Source organism: Pelodiscus sinensis, chromosome 19 (assembly GCF_049634645.1).
Source record: "Pelodiscus sinensis isolate JC-2024 chromosome 19, ASM4963464v1, whole genome shotgun sequence".
NCBI classification, from domain to species: Eukaryota; Metazoa; Chordata; order Testudines; family Trionychidae; genus Pelodiscus; species Pelodiscus sinensis.
Window position 1 is genome coordinate 30,513,313 of NC_134729.1, and position 18,505 is coordinate 30,531,817.

General features: G+C 48.7%; 1 pseudogene; it reads right to left on the reverse strand.

Moving 5' to 3' along the window:
* Window positions 1-4,795: 4,795 nt before the first annotated feature.
* Window positions 4,796-7,573, reverse strand: LOC142819061 (uncharacterized; annotated as a pseudogene).
* Between the last annotated feature and the right edge of the window lie 10,932 nt (window positions 7,574-18,505).

Consider the following 18,505-nt stretch of genomic DNA (forward strand, 5'->3'; position numbering starts at 1 on the left):
CTCTTCAAGGATCCCCTCCCCTCTGATTTCACAGCAGAGGACCTGGCCCTGTTCAGAATGTTGTTCCAACGGTGATGTTAATAGATAGAGCAAGACTGTTGTTGTGGAAGAAGAGGAAACAAAGGAGTGAATTTATATCATTCTGGAAAGGTAATCCCCTCCCCCCCCCCCAATCAATCAGTACCATTACAATATAATAAATCCCTCTACCTTCCTCAAACTCCCATTAATTTCTTTTGCATTCTCTAGACGGAAGCATTCGGTGAATTCCACAAAGGACTGACTTGACACTATTTGAAGTCCATGGAAAGTGTCCAGTTAATTTCAATGGGTATTGGCCCTGAGAGACTACTGCACTGTCTGGGGTTTATGGATCCATGCACTCATCCTTGCAATACATAATTTAAAACATTTGTCCTAGGTCTTCAGTTGATCAGAAGTCAAATTAATGCTCATTACGCAAAAGAGCCACAACAGTACGAAATCATATTTAAAAAGCAGGAAGGTCATTTTCTTCCCCCCCCCCCCCCCCACCTCAATCAATCTTTATTTTTATAATATAATGAATCTCTGTGCCTTCCTCAAATTCCCATTCATTTCTTTTGCATTGTCTAGAAGGAAGCACTCGTTCAGGGTGCGTTTACACTGCATGGTAACTCGAAATAAGATAAACTAGTTTGAAATAGCATTGAAATATGATACCAATATGTGTAGCTTAAATTGCGTATCATATTTCAATGCTATTTCAAATAGTTTATTTCATCAATTGGCACTCTTTACACAGCACCAAATTTCAAAATACAGTGCTATTCTGAAGTGTCCCTTACTCCTCCTAGAATGAGGTTTACAGGGACAGTGGAGTAGCGAGCCCAAAACAACGGGCTTACTGTGAAGACGGATAGCTATTTCCAGATACTCGAGTATCCCAAAATACCGTGTAAGTGTCCATGCGCTATGGAAATTAACATAACTGTGGTGACTGATTCAGAGCTGAAATTGAGAGAGGAGGCTCAGGTTAACTGTTGAATATGTCCCAGAGCTCTGTCGGAAAATGAGGGCGACTGAGGAAATCGGCCCCAAGATTAAATGAGGCTATTAGCAGAAGTCACGTTTAGGGTGGACGCATGTCATAGAATCACAGAACTGGAAGAGACCTCAGAAGGTCAAGTCCAGCTCCGTGCTCAAGGCAGGACCAATCCCAATTAAATCAACCCGGCCAGGGCTTTGTCAAGCCGAGACTTAAACACCCGAGACTCCACTACTTCCCTAGGTAACCCATCCCAGTGCTTCACCACCCTCCTAGTGAAATAGTTTTTCCTAATATCCAGCCTGGAACTCTCCCACTGTATCTTGAGACCATTGCTCCTTGTTCTGCCACCTGCCCCCACTGAGAACAGCCTCTCCCCATCCTCTTTGGAACCTCCCCTAAGGAAGTTGCAGGCTGCTCTCAAATCCTCCTTCCCTCTTCTCTTCTGCAGACTAAATAGACCCAACTCCCTCAGCCTCTCCTCATAGGTCATATGCTCCAGCCCCCTAATCATTTTGGTTGCCCTCCGCTGGACCCTCTCCAATGCGTCCACACCCTTCTTGTAATTGGGGGCCCAGAACTGGACACACTACTCCAGATGTGGCCTCACCAGAGCCAAATAAAGAGGAATAATCACATCTTTGGATCTACTGGCAATGCTCCTCTTATTGCAACCTAATATGCCATTAGCCTTCTTGGCTACAAGGGCACACTGTTGACTCATATCCAGCTTCTCATCCACTGTAACCCCCAGGTTCTTTTCTGCAGAACTGCTACTTAGCCAGTTGGTCCCCAGCCTGTAACAATGCTTGGGATTCTTCTGTCCCAAGTGAAGGACTCTGCACTTGTCCTTGTTGAACCTAATCAGATTTCTTGTGGCCCAATCCTCCAATTTGTCTAAGTCACTCAGGACTCTATCCCTGCCCTCAAGTGTATCTACCTCTCCCCCTAGCTTAGTGTCATCTGCAACCTTGCTGAGGGTGCAATCCATCCCCTCATCCAGGTCATTAATAAAGATATTGAACAAAACTGGTCCTAGAACCAAACCTTGGGGCACTCTGCTAGAAACTGACCGCCATCCTGACATCGAGCTGTTGTGATCACTACCCACTGGGCCTGACCTTCCAGCCAGCTTTCTATCCATCTTATTGTCCATTTATCCAATCCACATTCCCTTAATTTGCTGGCAAGAATATTGTGGGAGACCGTATCAAAAGCCTTGCTAAAATCAAGGTATGTCACATCCACTGACTTTCCCATATTCACAGAGCCAGTTACCTCATAGAAGCTAATCAGATTGGTCAGGCGCGATTTGTCCTTCATGAATCCATGCTGACTATTCTTCATCACCTTCTCCTCTTCCAAGTGCCTCAAAATGGATTCCTTGAGGATCCCCTCTATGATTTTTCCAGGGACTGAGGTAAGACTGACCGGCCTATAGTTCCCTGGATCATCCTTCTTCCCTTTCTTAAAGATGGGCACTACATTTTCCAGTCATCCGGGATCTCTCCCAATCTCCATGACTTTTCAAAGATAATGACCAATGGCTCCTCAGTGACATTTGCCAACTCCCTCAGTACCCTCAGGGTATGTCTACACTACCACCCTAGTTCGAACTAGGGTGGCTAATATAGGCAACCGAAGTTGCAAATGAAGCCCAGGATTTGAATTTCCCGGGCTTCATTTGCATCTTGCCGGGTGCCGCCATTTTTAAATCCCCGCTAGTTCGGACTCCGTGCCCACGGCTACACGCGGCACGGAGTAGGTAGTTCGGAATAGGCTTCCACGAGGAGTAACGGTAGTTCGGAATTAGGAAGCCTAATCCGAACTACCTACTCCGTGCTGCATGTAGCCGTGGGCACGGAGTCCGAACTAGCGGGGATTTAAAAATGGCGGCACCCGGCAAGATGCAAATGAAGCCCGGGAAATTCAAATCCCAGGCTTCATTTGCAACTTCGGTTGCCTATATTAGCCACCCTAGTTCGAACTAGGGTGGTAGTGTAGACATACCCTCAGATAGTATTAAGTCTGGACCCATGGATTTATGTATATTTAGCTTTTTAAAATAGTTCCTAACCTGTTCTTTCCCCACCAAGGGCTGTCCACCTTCATCTCACATTGCATCACTTAGCACATTAGTCCGGGAGCTGACCTTGTCCGTGAATACAGAGGCAAAGAAAGCATTAAGTACTTCAGCTTTCCCCACATCATCTGTCACTAGGTTACTGTCCTCATCCAGTAGGGGTCCCACACCCTCTCTGATCACCTTTTTCTTGCTATAACATGCCTGCAGAAACCTTTCTTTTTATCCTTCACATCCCTTGCGAGTCCCAATTCCAATTGCGCTTTCACCTTCCTGATAACGCCCCTGCATTCTCAAGCTATATGTTTATACCCTTTCCTAGTCATCTGTCCGAGTTTCCACTTTTGTAAGCTCCCTTTTTGTGCTTAAGTTCACCAAGGATTTCCCCGGTAAGCCAGTCTGGTCTCCTACCATATTTGCTTCTCTTGCTATGTATGGTGTTTTTTTTTTTCTGTGCCTTCAGTAAGGCTTCTTTAAAATACTGCCAGCTCTCCTGGGCTCCTTTCCCCTTCATAGAATACTAGGACTGGAAGGGACCTCAAGAGATCATTGAGTCCAGTCCCCTGCCCTCATGGCAGGACCAAATACTGTCTAGACCATCCTGATAGACATTTATCTAACCTACTCTTAAATATCTCCAGAGATGGAGATTCCACAACCTCCCTGGGCAATTTATTCCAGTGTTTGACTACCCTGACAGTTAGGAACTTTTTCCTAATGTCCAACCTAAACCTCCTTTGCTGTAGTTTAACCCTGTTGCTTCTTGTTCTATCCCCAGAGGCCAAGATGAATAAGTTTTCTCCCTCCTCCTTATGACACCCTTTTAGATACCTGAAAACTGCTATCATGTCCCCCCCCTTAATCTTATCTTTTCTAAACTAAATGACAAACCCAATTCCTTCAGCCTTCCCTCATAGGTCATGTTCTCTAGACCTTTAATCATTCTCGTTGATCTTCTCTGGACCCTCTCCAGTTTCTCCACATCTTCCTTGAAATGCGGTGCCCAGAACTGAACACAATACTCCAGTTGAGGCCTAACTAGCGCAGAGTAGAGCAGAAGAATGACTTCTCGTGTCTTGCTCACAACACACCTGTTAATGCATCCCAGAATCATGTTTGCTTTCTTTGCAACAGCATCGCACTGCTGACTCATATTCAACTTGTGGTCCACTATAACCCCTAGATCCCTTTCTACCATACTCCTTCCCAGACAGTCGCTTCCCATTCTGTATGTATGAAACTGATTGTTCCTTCCTAAGTGCAGCACTTTGCATTTGTCTTTATTAAACTTCATCCTATTTACCTCAGACCATTTCTCTAATTTGTCCAGGTCATTTTGAATTATGACCCTATCCTCCAGATTAGTTGCAACCCCTCCCAGCTTGGTATCATCTGCAAACTTAATAAGCATACTTTCTATGCCAATATCTAAATCGTTGATGAAGATATTGAACAGAGCTGGTCCCAAAACAGACCCCTGCGGAACCCCACTTGTTATGCCTTTCCAGCAGGATTATTATTATTATTATTAGTCCTCTTCGCTCCTGATGGAGCATAAGGTGCCAACGAATTTTCTCCAGCCTTCACAGTCCTCAGAAAGCTGGCTGACTTCTTCCAAGGTCGTGCCCTTCCTTTTCATGTCCTCCTCCACAGTCCTCCTCCAGGTGCTCAACGGCCTCCCTCTTTTACACTTTCCAGGTGGAGTCCATCTGAGTGCCATATGAGGGAGTCGTTTCACTCATCCGAAGGACATGCCCCAGCCATCTCCAGCATCTCTGCTTGATCTCGTCCACAACGTTGTTGATGCCAGTGCGTTGGCTTATTTCCTTGTTGGTAACATGCTGTTCCCAGTGGACTCTGAGGATATGACGAAGGCACCGTCCTTCAAAGCCTCTGAGTCTGCTCTCAATCTTCTTGTTAGTCCTCCAAGTCTCTATGGCATACAGTAGGACTGAGAGCACATTCGACCTATAGATCTTCAGTTTAGTCCTGGTCTGCAACAGTGATGACTTCCAAATGTTGTTAAGGTTTTGGAAGACTTGCGCTGCCAGGGCAATTCTAGAGGAGATCTCTTTGTCGATGTTGCTGTCCACCGAGATGTAACTGCCGAGATACCTGAAGTCATTTACTTCCTCTAACTCTTCACCCATGATGGTGGTTTTATTGGTGTTGTCCTCAGTTTCATCACTTTGGACTTGCCAGGGTGAATTCTGAGCTCAATGCTTCTGGCTGTCCAGTCAACAATGTCGGTCTTTTCTTGGATGTCCTGCTGATCGTGCGCGAGAAGCGCCAGGTCATCTGCAAAGTTGCAGTCCTCAAGCCGAGCAGTCGGTCCCCATAGCACTCCTCTTGATATGCCCTCAGTGGCTCTGCGCATCACCCAGTCGATGACCACAAGGAAGATAAAAGGTGAGATTATACAGCCCTGTCTTCACATGAAACCAGTCACTCTGCTGTCCTTCATGTCGCACACAGCATTGATTCTCAGCGTACAAGTCCTTCAGGATGTTAATGACCTTCTCAGGGAACCCGCATGCTTGTAGAATCCTCCAGAGTGAGAGATGCTATCAAACGCCTTCTCAAAATCGATGAAGTTAATGTAGAGCGAAGAGTTCCACTGTATTGACTGCTCCACTATTGTGCATAGGACGAAGATCTGGTCTGTGCACGACCTTCCACTCCTGAAGCCAGCCTGCTCTTCCCTGATGATTTTCTCAATGCCCTTTCGCATTCTCTGTAGCAGGACTCTACAGAAAACCTTTCCCGGCACAGACAGCAGATTAATGCCTCTCCAATTCCCGCAGATAGACAGATCACCTTTTTTGGGTAACTTCACAATGATGCCCTTCTTCCAGGCCTCCGGTACCCTCTCTTCTTCCCAGACCCTGTTGAAGAGACCCTTCAGAACTTGTGCGCTTGCCTTGGGGTCTGCCTTAAGCATTTCAGCAGTGATCTGGTCTTCCCCGGGCGCTCTGTTGCCCTTCGTCTGTTTGATAGTGTCTGCTGTCTCCAGCTCACTGATGTCCCCACATTCCATGTCTACTTGGAGGTTCATACTTCTAATGTCAGCCTCTTCCTCTGGGTCTGGTCTGAGAGTCTCCCTGAAGTGTTCCGTCCACCTGCTGAGCTGTTCTTTTGCTGTCACCAGCATTTTCCAGTTCTTGTCTCTTACTACAGTAGACTTGTTGGTAAAGTCTTCTATAAGAGTCTTGGTGATCTTGTACACTGTCCTAGTGTCACCTCTGTCTACTGCTGACTGGGCCTCCGTGGCAATATTGTCCACATACACTCTCTTATCTCTTCGTATACTTCTCTTCACGGCAACGTTTAGGTCCCTGTAGACTGCCTGCAAGTGTGCGCTGTTTTACCGCCTTTCTGTTCTTAATGAGCTGCCATGTAGCATCTGAAATCCACTCCCTTCTCTGTTTCTTCTTGTACCCCAGTACAGTCTTGCTGGTTTCCAGGTATACCTTCTGGATCTCCTCACAGTGGATATTAATATCATCTGCTATCAGGTCTTCGAGCAGGCTGAATCTGTTGGACAGCTCTAGAGTGAACTGGATCTTCACTGTTAGATGTTTTAGTCTACTGGAGTCAAAGAGCTGTCCACCAGTCTATCTGTCTGTCCTTTTCAGCCGTTTCAGCTTGAGCTGCAGCTTGCAAAGAAGAAGATGATGTTCGCTGTTGGCATCTGCTCCTCTCAGTGCTCGGACATCTCTCATGGATCTTCTCCACTTCTGGTTGATAGCAATGTGATCAATTTGGTTACAAGTCCTTCTATCTGGAGATATCCAGGTCAACTTATGTATTTTCTTATGTTGAAAAACAGTGCCTCCTATCACCAGACCATTCTCCAGGCACAAATCTACAAAATGCTGTCCATTATCGTTTCTTTCGCCGACACCCTCTGGGCCCATGCAGGATTCGTAGCCTTCATTATCCGACCTGACTTTTGCATTCAGATCCTCCATTACGATCAAAACGTTGTGGCGAGGTGTCTTGTCTATCTGCTCTTGCAGGTTGCTATAGAATAAGTCCTTCTCCTCCTCTGTAGCTTGTTCGGTGAGTGCATAGCATTGAATAATGGTGGTTTTGGCGTAGCTGGAAAAGAATCTTGCTCTGATGATGCGAGAGTTGACTTGTTCCCATCCCAGAAGGCTCTTTTTGGCCTGAATATCCATGATGATGCCAACCCCTTCTTGATGCTGTGCATCTGACCTTCCAGAGTAACAGACAGTCTCCCCTGAACCAAGTGTTAGCATCCCTGAGTCAGTCCATCTCATTTCACTAATGCCCAAAATATTGATCTTGTACCTGGACATTTCTCTCACCACCTATGCTGTTTTCCCGGTCTCATACATGGTTCTTACGTTCCATGCTGCCACTCTCTCTTTTTGCTTGGGTTTCGCTAGGGAATGTATTGGAGCAGAAACTTCCTTTCGGCTTTCATCTCTGCTCGTCATGCTAGGCGTTACTGCCTTGATCCTCAGCTGATCACCCCTTTGATGGCTTTCTAAAGTTTTCGTTGACATTTCTGTAGCAAGAGTTTTTTACGTAGTGGATTGCTAGCCCGACGTACAACCCTCCTCCTTTCACATCCTGGACTTGGGACCAGGCAACGGCAGAGTTTTCCAGCAGGATTGTGAACCATTAATAATTACTCTCTGAGTACGGTTATCCAGCCAGTTATGCACCCACCTTATAGTAGCCCAATCTACGTTGTATTTACCTAGTTTATTGATAAGAATATCATGCGAGACCGTATCAAATGCCTTACTAAAGTCTAGGTATACCACATCTACCGCTTCTCCCTTATCCACAAGACTTGTTAGCTTTCTTTGATAGGATATCAGATTGGTTTGACATGATTTGTTCTTTACAAATCCATGCTGGCTGTTCCCTATCACCTTGCCACTTTCCAAGTATTTACAGATGATTTCTTTAATTACTTGCTCCATTATCTTCCCTGGCACAGAAGTTAAACTAACTGGTCTGTAGTTTCCTGGGTGGTTCTTGTTTCCCTTTTTATAAATGGGCACTATATTTGCCCTTTCCCAGTCTTCTGGAATCTCTCCGGTCTCCTATGATTTTCCAAAGATGATAGCTAGAGGCTCAGATACCTCCTTTATCAGCTCCTTGAGTATTCTAGGATGCATTTCATCAGGCCCTGGTGACTTGCAGACATCTAACTTTTCTAGGTGATTTTTGACTTGTTCTTTTTTATTTTACCTTCTAAAACTACCCCCTTCCCACTAGCATTCACTATGTTAGGCATTCCTACAGACTTCTCGGTGAAGACCGAAACAAAGAAGTCATTGAGCAACTCTGCCATTTCCAAGTTTCCTGTTACTGTTTCTCCCTCCTCCCTGACCAGTGGGCCTACCCTCTCCTTGTTCTTTCTCTTGCTTCTAATGTATTCATAAAAAGTCTTCTTGTTTCCCTTTATTCCCGTGGCTAGTTTGATCTCATTCTGTGCCTTTGCCTTTCTAATCTTGCCCCTGCATTCCTGTGCTGTTTGCCTATATTCATCCTTTGTAATTTGTCCTACTTTCCATTTTTTATATGACTCCTTTTTTATTTTTAGATCATGCAAGATCTCGTGGTTAAGCCAAGGCGGTCTTTTGCCGTATTTTCTATCTTTCCGACACATCAGAATAGCTTGCTTTTGGGCCCTTAATAATGTCCCTTTGAAAAACTGCCAACTCTCCTCAGTTGTTTTTTCCCTCAGTCTCAATTCCCATGGGACCTTACCTATCAGCTCTCTGAGCTTACCAAAATCCGCCTTCCTGAAATCCATTGTCTCTATTTTGCTGTTCTCCCTTCTACCCTTTCTTAGAATTGTGAACTCTATGATTTCATGATCACTTTCACCCAAGCTGCCTTCTACTTTCAAACTCTCAACCAGTTCCTCCCTTTTTGTTAGGATCAAATCTAGAACAGCTTCCCCCCGGTAACTTTTTCAACCTTCTGAAATAAAAAGTTGTCTCCAATGCAGTCCAAGAACTTATTGAACAGTCTGTGCCCTGCAGTGTTATTTTCCCAACATATATCTGAATAGTTGAAGTCCCCCATCACCACCAAATCTTGGGCTTTGGATGATTTTGTAAATTGTTTAAAAAAAGCCTCTTCCACCTGAGTAGGTGGCCTGTAGTAGTCTCCTAATATGACATCACCTTTGTTTTTAATCCCTTTTAGCCTATCCCAGGGTATGTCTACACTACCCCGCTAGTTCGAACTAGCGGGGTAATGTATGCATACCGCACTTGCTAATGAAGCCCGGGATTTGAATTTCCCGGGCTTCATTAGCATAAGCGGGGAGCCGCCATTTTTAAATCCCCGCTGCTTCGAACCCCGTGTAGCGCGGCTACACGGGGCTCGAACTAGGTAGTTCGGACTAGGGTGCCTATTCCGAACTACCGGTACACCTCGTTTCACGAGGAGTACCGGTAGTTCGGAATAGGACCCTAGTCCGAACTACCTAGTTCGAGCCCCGTGTAGCCGCGCTACACGGGGTTCGAAGCAGCGGGGATTTAAAAATGGCGGCTCCCCGCTTATGCTAATGAAGCCCGGGAAATTCAAATCCCGGGCTTCATTAGCAAGTGCGGTATGCATACATTACCCCGCTAGTTCGAACTAGCGGGGTAGTGTAGACATACCCCCAGAGATTCTCAACATTTCCGTCTTCTATGCCCACCTCCACCTCCCTCCAAGAGTATACATTTTTAATGTATAAGGCAACACCTCCTCCCTTTTTTCCCTGTCTGTCCTTCCTGAGCAAGCTGTACCCTTCCATACAAACATTTCAATCATGTGTATTATCCTACCAAGTTTCTGTGGTGCCAACGTCATAATTGTATTTATTTATTAGCACTTCCAGTTCTTCCTGCTTATTTCCCATACTTCTCACATTTGTATATAGGCATCTAAGATCCTGATTTGACCTTGCCTCCCAGTTTTGCCCTGACCCTCCTTTCTCTCTGCCATTGTAGCCCACGCTCCCTCCCATTTCCGACCCATCTCCCAGGTCTCCATGTTCTCCACTTACCTGTGGGCTTTGGTCACCTGTCCTCGTCGAACCTAGTTTAAAGCCCTCCTCACTTGGTTAGCCATTCTGTATCCAACTAGGGTCTTCCCCCTCCTAGAAAGGTGGATGCCATCCCTGCTTAGCAGTCCTTCCTGGAATAGTATCCCATGGTCGAGGAAGCCAAAGCCCTCCTGGCAACACCATCTTCGCAGCCAGGCATTCACCTCCAGGATGCACCTGTCTCTGCCCGGGCCCCTATCTTCGACAGGAAGGATCGAAGAGAATACCACCTGCGCTCCAAACTCCTTCACCCGTACTCCCAGAGCCCTGTAGTCACTCTTGATCTGCTCAGTGTCACACCTCACAGTATTATTAGTGCCCACATGGATGAGTAGCATGGGGTAGTAGTCAGAGGGCCGGATAATCCTCAACAATGCCTCCATAACATCTCGGATACGGGCCCCCAGCAGACAGCATACCTCCCGAGATGAAATGTCAGGGAGACATATGGGCACCTCTGTCCCCCTCAGAAGAGAGTCTCCGACCACCACTACCCTACATTTCCTATTCACAGTGGTGGCAGCAGACTTCCCAGCCTTGGGGGTACAGGGCTTCTCCTCCAGTGTAGGGGGTGATTGCTTATCTCCTGTATAAAGAAGAGCATAACGGTTTCCCAGTACCACGGCGGGAGGGTTCGGAGCAGGAGTGGAGCAGTGCCTGCTGCCAGAAGTAAATCAGCTACCCAGCAATTACAGACCAGTAAGTCTAACATCTTTATTGGGCAAATGAATTGAAACAATAATAAAGAATAAAATTATCAGACACATAGAAGAACATAATTTGTTGAGCAAAAGTCAACATGATCTCTGTAAAGGGAAATCATATTTTACTAATCTCTCAGGGTATGTCTACACTACCACCCTAGTTCGAACTAGGGTGGTTAGTGTAGGCAACCGGAGTTGCAAATGAAGCCCGGGATTTGAATTTCCCAGGCTCCATTGCATATTGCCGGGCGCCGCCATTTTTAAATGTCCGCTAGTTCGGACTCCGTGCCCGCGGCTACATGTGTCACGAACTAGGTAGTTCGGATTAGGCTTCCTATTCTGAACTACCGGTACACCTCGTTCCTCAGATTTGTCACCTAAAAAGGATGGGTCAGGTTTGGGAATCTCCCTAACATCCTCAGCCGTGAAGACTGAAGCCAAGAATTGATGTAGTTTCTCCACAATGACTTTATCATCTGTAAGTGCTCCTTTTGTATCTTGATCGTCCAGGTGCCCCACTGGCTGTTTAGCGGGTTTCCTGCTTCTGATGTACTTTAAAAACATTTTGTTACTAGCCAATCAACCCACCATAAGACGGGATTTTCAGGTCTCTCTTCCATGTCGGTCTTCTTTCCTGAGCCTCTGGTCTCTCGCTCTGTCTCTCTCTCCCTCTCCTCCTCCTCCTCTCTCTCTCTCTCTCTCTCTCTCAGCTCTCCTCCGCCTTCTGCCTCTCTCTCCATCTCTCTCTTTTTCTTCTCCCCCTCCTGCCTCTCACTCTCTCTCTGCTCTCCATCAGGGATGCACACTCGTCCAGGCCCCACCCCCTGGGCGTGTACGTCACCTCCTTACCCCCCTTCGCCTCCCGCCGTGGAGCTTGGCTGACTTCTGCGCTGCTCAGTCGGGCCGCCGCGTGGGAGCAAGGAGCGCAAATGGCCTCTCTCTCTTCTCCTCCTACTGCCTCGCCCTCTCTCTCTCTCTCAGCTCTCGCCTGCCTCTCTCTCCATCTCTCTTTCTTTCTCTTCTCCCCCTCCTGCCTCTCACTCTGTGTTTCTCTTCTCTTCCTGCTGCATCTCTCACTATCTCTCTCGCTGTCCTCCGCCTCCTCCATTCTCCTCTCTGTCTCTTCCGTGTCCTCTGTGTCTGCTCTGCTTTCCTCCTTTTGAATCCGGCGCCCTTTCCTGACATCAGAGATGCACACTCGTCCAGGCCCCACCCCCTGGGGGGTGCTGCATAGGGAGCACGGGGCCCAAACGGCCGCTTGCACCACTTGCTCCTGCACAGTGGCCCGGCTGAGCGGTGCAGAAGTCAGCCAAGTGCCACAGCGGGAGGCAAGAGCACCACTCAGAGGGAACAGCCAGCGTTTCAGTGTTACAGAGTCACAGACATTGGGCTACTATATATATATGACTAGCCAATTAGCCCGTCATAAAACGGGATTTTCAGGTCTCTCCTCCATGTCCTATTCCCTTTCTATCTCAATCTTCTCTCCTGAGCCTCTGGTCTCTCGCTCCGTCTCTCTCTCTCTCCCCCCTCCTCCTGCTGCTTCTCCCTCTCTCTCTCTCTCTCTCTCTCATCTCTCCTCCACCTCCTGCCTCTCTCTCTGTCTCTCTCTTTCTCTTCTCCTCCCCCTCCTGCCTCTCACTTGGGGGACTGCGGAGCCCAAACGGTCGCTTGCGCCACTTGCTCCCCCTAGACTATTTGTTCTTTTTTAAGTTTCTTCGTTACAAACTAATTCGGCTCCCCCTCTGAAACTATAGATTTATAGAAATCTGAACAGTGCCTTGTATGGGAAGTCAATGTACAAATGCCATTAAGACTCTCTTTATGTATCATTCTCGTGTCACATGAAGAGCTTCCACTGCAATAAAACATAGGAGGGGCCAGTGAGATTTTCTTTCACACTATTCATTTGTTAGCTCTTAGTCCACTAAAATAGTAGGTTGTGCACTGAGCAGTTCCCATGCTTTTTAAACTCCTTCCAGCACTGCTCTTGGGTGGCAGCAGTGTGGATCCTTTACTACGGATGCCTACAAATCATTAAGAAGGGTCTCTGTTTAAATCTCTGCTATAGAAATGTGAAGGCTGCACTTCCAGAGACTGACCACTGGATGGAGGACTTTGCTAACTTCTTAGGTTTAAAAGCTTCAGAGGGATAGCAGAGTTAGTCTGTATCAGACTATTTGTTGTTTTTTCAGTTTAAAAACAACAAATAGACTAGTAGCACCTTAAAGACTAACAAAACGTGTAGATGATATCATGAGCTTTCATGGGCACAACCTACTACTTCAGATGACAGGAGTGTTAGAAGTCCAGATCCAAGGATAAATAAGGGAAGGAAGGAGTGGGAGAGAAGGGAGAAAAAAAGAAAAAGGAGGGGAGGATGAAGAAAGACAGACAGTGAGTTGATAAGCTACAGAGGGGTAGCCAAGTTAGTCTGCAACAGGAAAAATTTTAAAAAATAACGAATAGTCTAGTAGCACCTTAAAGACTAAATAGCTACAAGAGGCTGATAAGAACCATTAGCACCTCCATTTTTTGGTTGGTAGGTTAAGTCATAGGATGTGGAAGGTAATGTGCGAGCCAACAGATGCCCTTGTTCATACCATTTGCATAAGTATTAACCTTGTAAATGAAGTTACATTCCAGTCCTTCTTTGTGTATTTGGCTTGTGGAATTTGCCTGAAACAAAACAGCGACTTGGAGATCCATTAACGAGTGTCCAGGTAGATGTGTTTTCCCTCAGGTTTTTGTGTATTGCCTTTTCAGATATCTGATTTGTGTCCATTAATTCTTTTCTGTAGAGACTGTCCAATTTGGCCAATATAGAGTGCAGTGGGGCATTGCTGGCATTTGATGGCATAGATCACATTAGTGGATGTGCAGTTAAAGGAACTCCTGATTTGGTGGCTGATGTGGTTGGGTCCAGTGATAAAATCAAATAATGGACAAATTTCCACCACCCTAACCCAGAAACCTACCAACTGCTACACTTACCTTCATGCCTCTAGCTTCCATCTTAGAAACTTTTCTCAATCTATCGTATACAGCTAAACCCTAAGATACAACCAAAATTTGAAGATACAAATTGTCTCAGAATCCGAAGTAGTTGTGGGTGAGGACAAAGTCGCAGAGCTCTGTAACCAGGTGTGCAGTGGAATGTTGGTGTAAAGAGTTTCTATATCCATGGTAGCCAGGATGGTGTTTTCAGAAAGATTACTGATGTTTTGTAGTTTCCTCAGGAAGTTGGTAGTGTCTCGAAGATAGCTAGGGGTGCTGGTAGCATAGGGTCTGAGGAGAAAGTCAATATAGCCAGATAATCCTGTTGTAAGTGTGCTAATGCTTGATATGATAATGGGTCGTCCCGGATTTCCAGGTTTGTGTACCTTGGGTAATAGAAAACTCCTGGTTAGGATTAGGGGGAGTGTTAGTGTAAATTTGGTACTGAGCAGCTTCAGGAGCTAACACTCCTGTCATCTGAAGAAGTGGGTTGTGCCCACAAAAGCTCATGATCGCATCTACATGTTTTGTTAGTCTTTAAGGTGTTACTAGTCTATTTGTTGTTTTTAAAGTTTTTTCTTAGGTTTAGTGTGTGCCCACAAGTTGGTATCTCACTAACTAACTTTCAAAGGTTCACTCTGGTAGCCCGTGCTGCTCAGAATAGTCACTTTCATGTTGACATGAAGCAACATCAGGACATCGATGTATTTATCAGAGTATCCAATCTTCTAAAGTACAATCCAAAGGGCACGGTGACTCCAGTAAAATTTCTTCTGATAGGGGCAGAAGATGGGCTGCAAGGATCCATGCCAGGACTTTGCCTGTAACAGCAAGGAGAGCAGCTTTAAGGGCACTGAAGAAACCACGTGTATTATGGTATCCATGAAATCTTGGAGTTCTTGCGCTGCCTCAGTCCATCAGCTGTTCTTGAGTTCTCTGGTTTTATGTTGGACTTCTGCCCTCACCTCACTTCTGTCTTCTCTTTTTATATTGCAGTTTATATCATTCTGCCAAGCACAAAATGCCATTCTCTTCTCGTTGATGAGTTGCTTGATTTCAACATTATTCTCATCAAACCAATCCTGATGCTTTCTGATTTGGCAGCCTATGGCTTCCTCACAGGCAGTGATGATTACTGCTTTCAGCTGGCTCCAATGTTCCTCAGTTTCTTCTGGAAACTCTGATTGCTTTGTCTACTTGTGTAACAGCAGCCCCCATTATAGATTGAGAATGACAGAATCCTAGGACTGGAAGAGACTGGGCCCTCCCCACTGCACCGAGTTCCAGCCCAGGGGCGTAACAGCACTGGCATGGTCTACTGCTTGCTCAGTGGGGAATCCCACTGCAACACACTGAGCTCCTTGGGATACAATCTCCCTGGGTTACTTCCTGCCTGCCTCCCCTGGACTCCTTCCAGGGCCCTTCCTCTAGATTGCCATTGGTGTCTCTGGCATCCCACTGGCTGGTCTCCAGGTCCAGTCCCACTGGCAGCACCTCCTTGGCAGTCAGCCCAGACTGAGCCTCTCTTCAGGCCTTTATACCTGGGCTGCAGTCCGAGCATGCCCAGAAGAGCTGTGGGGATGGAACTTCTTCAGCCAGGTGAGCCTCATTAACCCCTTGCTTCCCCATTGTGGGGCTGGTACCCCTCATCACACACCCTCCCCCTTAAAGGGGCTCCTGCGAGGATGTCTCTTCACTGTCTTTTCCGGCCCATGAAAAGAAGTCAGCATTAGCATGGGCCTCCCCTGGCCGGTGTGCCACCTGAAAAGCACAAGGCTGGAGGGGTAGGTACCAGCACGATTCGCGCACTGGCTTCTTTCATAGTATGGAGCCATTTTAGTGGTGTGTGGTCTGTGACTAGCATGAATGGGCTCCCCGAAAGGTAAAACCTCAGGGCCTCAATGGCCCATTTGACCGCAAGAGCCTCCTTCTCTATCATGTAGTACTGACTATTTTGTGAGAACAGCTGTGACGGGCCGCTGCGGGCCCGCACTCCCGGGGGTCCAGCCGCCCGGGGGACTTGCGCGGTGGCAGGCGGAGCACACCAGCGCCGAGGCCACGGCCGTGGCGGTGGCGACGGCAGCCAGAATCTGCCTCCGCAGCTGCGCCGACGAGAGGCAGCCAGCCCCCACCCTGGGACGTCAGGGGGAGGGGCCGCGAGCACCGCTCGGGACGCCGCCGACACGCCGGCTGCGTCGGTAAGGGGGCAGGGCTGGCCGCAGACATCAGGGCCGGTGGGACAATTTAAAATGGCCAGCGGGCGCGGGGAAGAGGGGTCTCCTCCAGAGGAGCGGGAGGTAGACCGCGTCCCGGGACGGACCGGGGACACACCCGACCACGGCTGGTGGCGCAGCCCCGCGCTCGGGGATCCCAAACCAGCCCCCAGCGCAGACGGGCTGCTAGCCCGGGTTCCTGCAGCAACCCGGATAGTACGCGCACCCACGGAGGGAGTGACCCGACCGGACGAGAAGACGGGGCGGACGGCTGGCCCCCGGGTTCGATACAGACCAACACCCGACCCCCCCCCCCCAACTGAGGCACGGTAAGCCGGGCCGATGGACGGATCGTCCGAGGGTGTGGGGTGAAGGGAGGAAGCAGCCTGGGGCGGAGGCCTTCTGGCACCCGTGGGTAGACGGGTTACGGGCGGAGCGAGCCCCGACGCTTAGGGCCCCGGGCTGGGACCCGGAGAGAGGGCGGGACCGGATCCCCCTCCCTCCACCAGAGGAGCATCCAGCTCCGAGCAACGCTGGCGTAGGCGTGCGACAGCACCGAGCCCCACACCCCCAGGAAGTGGGGTCGGGCTAAGGGGCGCAAGCACCCCCCGCAGGGACGGGTAACAACTACTGGGTCTGCTGACCCCCCCCCTCCTTCTAGGGAGGGGGGCGATCGCACCCAATCGCCTGGGCTTCCGGCTAGGAGCCCGGCCGTAAGACAAACCAAAGGAGGCGAAGGGGTCCGCCGAACCCCCCTCTCGAGCTGGGAGGGGGTGATCGCACCCCGAACCCCCCACAGCAGCTTACAGCTCAGGTACAGAATAGGGTGTTATTCACCTCCTAGCTCTAGCATAACGCTGCTCCTAGATACCTCCAGGGCATCTGTCTGAAGAATAAAGGGTATGGTGAAATCAGGTTGGATGAGCACTGGTTCCTGGGTCAGCCGCTCCCTTGAATTGATAATTCAATTCTCTGAGACTGGGGGTTCTTCATGAGGTCTGTAACAGGTGCGGCAAGGGTGGTAAAGTTCAGCACAAAGCAGTGGTAGTACCCCGCTAGCCCCCAGAACTGCCACACTTGCCTTTTCGTTGTAGGAGTAGAGTGATCTCGCAGAGCATGCCCCTTGCTTATCAGTAGCCTGCGTCATCCCTTGCTGACTATGTAGCCCAGGTAGCTCAACTTGTGCTGGCCCGGGTCAACAGTTAATGCCCCCTCACTAAGGCCAAGCGGCCTAATAGCTGGAGCCCATAACAAACCCCTCTCTTGCTGGGGCAGTGCAGCCTAGTAACTGGAGTCAATAACAGGTGCCCCTCTTGATGGGGCAGTGCAGCCTAGTAACTGGAGTCAATAACAGGTGCCCCTCTTGATGGGGCAGTGCAGCATAGCAGCCAGAATCTATAACAATTGCTCCTTTCACTGGGGGTATGTCTACACTACAAAATTAGTTCGAACTAACGGACGCTAGTTCAAACTAACTTTCATAGCCGCTACACTAGCGCTCCATTAATTCGAATTTAATTCGAACTAACGGAGCGCTTAGTTTGAACTAGGAAAACCTCATTCCACGAGGATGAAGCCTAGTTCGAACTAGCAAGTTCGAATTAAGGGCTGTGTAGCCCCTTAATTCGAACTAGTGGGAGGCTAGCCCTCCCCAGCTTGCCCTGGTGGCCACTCTGGCCAACACCAGGGAAACTCGTCTGCCTCCCTTCCGGTCCCGGACCCCTTAAAGGGGCATGGTCTGGCTACGGTGCCTGTGCCAGGTGCAAGCCTGCCAGCACCCAGCCAGCAGACTCTGCACCTGGCACGGATCGAGCCAGCCACCCAATGCCCCCCAGCCCTCCCCCTCTTCCCAGGACCAGGCTGGCGGCTCCCGGGAGCTTGCCCGGGACCGCAAGAGGCGGGCACCCGCCTGGGCTAGTGCGGACATCGTGGACCTCGTCCACGATCTCTGCACTAGGCACAGGAAAGTGGCCGGCTTAGGCAGGAGAGCTGCCAGCCTGGCCACCCAGGAGTAGGTGTGCATGAAAATCAAGGGGGTCCACTGAGACCCCCGACCCTGAGCCCTGAGCTTACAATGGCCATCCTGGGTCAGACCAAAGGTCCATCTAGCCCAGTAGCCTGTCTGCCGACAGCGGCCAACCATAGGGACCCTGGAGGAGATGGACCGAAGACAGTGACCAAGCCATTTGTCTCGTGCCATCCCTCTCCAGCCTTCCACAAACCTTGGGCAGGGACACCACTCCTACCCCCTGGCTAATACCACTCCATGGACCCAACTTCCATGACTTGATCTCACTTCCCTTTAAACTCTGTTCTAGTTGTAGCCTTCACAGCCTCCTGCAGCAAGGAGTTCCACAAGCTGAGTCTTTGCTTTGTGAAGAACAACTTTCTGTTACT